Raw genomic sequence first — 4,331 nt, forward strand, 5'->3', positions numbered from 1 at the left:
CTTGAACATTTCCATCATTATTACCAAAGACTATAGACCTTATGCGCCAGAGAAACAAGCGCCGCCATCTTTATAATATTGTCTTTGAACTTCCGTTTTTGCGGTAGCTCTGTATATTTCTATGGCATCGCTGTTGAAGTGGATTTACATGTTGTAGAGTTAATGAAAGCTATCGCGAGCATTGTAATGTTTAAAGCAGATGTCTTAACAAATGTCATGAATATTTTAAAACGAGCAATTCATTCATAAATACGAAAAATTGCTGTGGAAATACAAACCGGAAGTCAAAAGACAACGAGCGCAGCGCTAAAAAAGGGGCGGGGCTGCGTCACTCGTATGGCGGAATAAGTCCCTCCTTCTAAATAAGAGCCAATCGGCGATTGGTAAAGTCATCGCGTCACTGCAGCGGCCGTTAGTAGCTCCGGTTTCTATAGAAACAGTCAGACTCGCGCCTCCGAAATGAGGCACAAGAGACGCGCATTTAGGACTGCGCATGCGCATTAGTTTGATACCGTTTTTAGTCATGATTTGAGCATTTAGAATCAAAATTTAAGAGACAGTTGTTGTCAGATTTCATCGGTGATTTCAAATATGAAATTTAATTGAAAGCTTGACAAACAGCTTTGGAGAATTTGATGTTTCCCCATTCAAAGAGATAGGAGCTGCACTTGGAGGCGTTTCAAAGATGGCCACTGAGTGAAATTACTTGTCTTAAAGGAACACTCCACTTTTTTTTGAAAATAGGCTAATTTTCCATCTCTCCTAGAGTTAAACAGTTGAGTTTTACCGTTTTCTAATCCATTCAGCCGATCTGGCGGTACCACTATTAGCATAGCTTAGCATAGTTCATTGAATCTGATGAGACCAATAGCATCTCGCTCAAAAATGACCAAAGAGTTTCGATATTTTCATTTTCCGTCGGTCTTAGTACACGATGTAACTACAGAAGAGTCAAGTTTTAAATTGGAAAAATATCTAAACTCTTTGGTCATTTTTGAGCGAGATGCTAACGGTCTAATCAGATTCAATGAACTATGCTAAGCTATGCTAAAAGTGGTACCGCCAGACCCGGAGATCTGCTGAATGGATTCAAAAACAGTAAAACTAAACTGTTTAACTCTAGGTGAGTTGGAAAATGAGCCTATTTTCAAAAAAAGTGTAGTGTTCCTTTAAAGGGACTTTGTTATTACCCAGTTGACCTTTAGCGGGGCATGTTGTCACATTATATAAATCATAGTGGGAACCTGCTGTGCATTGACTGATTTGAGAAAACACTTGTAATATGACTACCTACACATAACATAATATTTAAAATATGCTATTTAGTGGCTTTAACGGCAAAACAATTCATTAAAAAAGTAACAATATTTTAGAGATATATCACAAAACATGCAACAGCTTGCACAAGTATATACTGTAAAAATATAACAGTGTTGTAATTTTAGTTTAGAGGACAGAATTCACAAAATATTTAAAACATTAGGTTTTTGAAACGAACATGTAAAACCACTGCTTGAGAAAACAAGCGTTTTTGCAATTCGATTTTTTGATAAAGACCTTAGGACACGTTCCCCATGTCGCAACTAACCACTCTTCATCTTTAGGCATCATATACATAACAGTTTGTGTCCTAAAGTGCCTTGTATACAGGTGCTTGTGCATAAGTTCTTGTGAATTTACAGAAATGATTTGAGAAACATGGCTCATAAACTGAAATCTCATCAGGATCTATGCTTTTATGTCATATTTGGTTCCTGGTAGATCTCTCCAGCATATTCTTTGCACTCTCTTCGACAGGGAAACCGGTTTGTCTGCATTACAGGGGCGAGTCCACAACAATCAACCAGGTGTTTTTACTGGCCAGAACGGTTTTATGTTACTTACATGTGAGAATGATGAGCACAAAACATGATGAATGTGAAAACAGTGAGAAAAAAGTAGCAAATTGACTGCATTTATATAGAATTTAACTGGTGTGCATCACAGGCGTGTGAATAGCATCAATGTTAGGCAAAAGGATGTCACTTTAAATGAAGTTAATGCATTCAGCAATGAGCAATACATGTGTTAGCTCATGTTAGCTGACGTCCATTAAATAATATTAACAGATACAACTTTTGATTTTAATAATGTATTATTAAACACTGAAATGAGCATTAATAAATGCTTCAGAAGTGTTTTTCATTGCTGGTTCTATGAAATCTTTCTGTAAAGTCAAGTGTTACCAGTCTCTGCCCTAGATAGTGCACCTGAATCACTTTACGACTGTAATGTTCACCACACCTCGAGATCAGCTGCTTTATGAGACTCCTTTATCATGCCATTCATCCATCTTAGTGCTATTAAAGTACTATTAACTAAACAACACACTCCCATCTCAAACTTTGACTGCTCGTGGAAAAACACCACATTTAAAAAGACACTGAATATTAATATAACACATCTGAATAATGACACTGTCTTCTCTAGAGATGCTTATATTGAACTTGTTTCATTGATGAACTTTTCACAGTTATTAAACTGAACTGAGCTGAATAATGACACTATTGTCTTTTCAGAGCTGCTTTGAATGTGTCTCATTTTTGATGAAGTTTTGCATCAAGTTTGATAAAAAATTCTAAGTTGTGTCAAGTTCAGCGTGAACATTGCGCCCTCTAGAGGACAGAGAAACCTCTGTCCTGAAGTTTCTCTCTGTCACTCTAATTAAAAACCTTTGAAAGATTTACAGTACAGTCCAAAAGTTTGGAACCACTAAGATTTGTAATGTTTTTAAAAGAAGTTTCGTCTGCTCACCAAGGCTACATTTATTTAATTAAAAATACAGTAAAAAACAGTAATATTGTGAAATATTATTACAATTTAAAATAACTGTGTACTATTTAAATATATTTGACAAAGTAATTTATTCCTGTGATGCAAAGCTGAATTTTCAGCATCGTTACTCCAGTCTTCAGTGTCACATGATCCTTCAGAAATCATTCTGATATGCTGAAAGGAGGAGATTGACATCTGCTACTTTCTTGACAGTGTTGGATTATTGTGATATTATTTATATGCAACATTGTTTACATGTGTTGATTGTGTTTATCATGGAGCATTAAGGTTTATTACTAATTCAAAAGCCCTTAGCCATCATTTTTTACTGTTTAGATGGCCATATATATATATATATATATATATATATATATATATATATATATATATATATATATATATATATATATATAAGAACTAGGAAATGATACTATATTTTAGGAGGTGAGGACATTTTAAACACACACACACACACACACACACACACTCACACACTCATGTACAGTGTCTCTGTTTCTGAATGCAGAATGAGTGGGAGGAGCAACAGCTTGACGAGCAGATGACCAACTGATTGATTGGCCCCGCCCCCTTCCAGCTGCTGGAACACACTAACAATAAAGTACAACAATATTGGAGGGAAATGTGCACTTTTTATTGGTTTCTTAATCATCAGTCATGAAAATTGAAATAAATTCCGTTAAATAATAAATAAATAAAGTACAATAATAACAATATTGGGGGAAAATGTGCACTTTTTATTAGAAACTGAAATTCTATACACACACACTCACACACACACACACACGTTTCTTACCTGACAAGTTTGGATTAATATACAGCTTGTATATTGAAATCCTTCCTGTTTTTCCAGACATAAACCAAATGTAGAGTTTTTCTGAAGATCTTTAAATGTATCTGTTTCTATAAAATGTACAATTGTTTGCTTTTCAATCATCAAATTTGAGCAGAATCAAGCCAGAATCCATTTTAGAGTGTTTAAACTCTTATTTCAACTTGTTAGTCACCATGAAAAGGTTACGGTTAGGTTACAACATTAACCAACCAGCAACTTTTTGTGGTAAATGGACGCATGAGTGTTAAACATACTCTCCAGATGTGTGTTTATTTTGTACCGTATGTTTCAGACCAACGGCAGCAGACACAAAAAGTGAATCCTGTGAGTGTTTTGACATTTCGTTTGACTCTATATGGTGTTTTCTGTTCAGTGAGAGAGTTTTAGTGTGGGTGTTACTGTTGTTTTTTGCACAGGGTTGGTTAGTATAAGGTTTAACACACATCACTGGAGCCCCAAAATGTCCTCACTAAACCAAACACTGTGTGTGTGTGTGTGTGTGTGTGTGTGTGTGTGTGTGTGTGTGTGTGTGTGTGTGTGTGTGTGTGTGTGTGTGAGTTCCTGTTGTGTGTCTGCGCTCCATTAATATGATGTGTTGGCATTTTTGGAAGGACAAAGACTGACCGTGACTGACCAAAATACAGGCATCTGATTGGCTGAGCCC

The sequence above is a fragment of the Megalobrama amblycephala genome, linkage group LG16 (genome assembly GCF_018812025.1).
Source record: "Megalobrama amblycephala isolate DHTTF-2021 linkage group LG16, ASM1881202v1, whole genome shotgun sequence".
In the NCBI taxonomy this organism is placed as follows: domain Eukaryota; kingdom Metazoa; phylum Chordata; class Actinopteri; order Cypriniformes; family Xenocyprididae; genus Megalobrama; species Megalobrama amblycephala.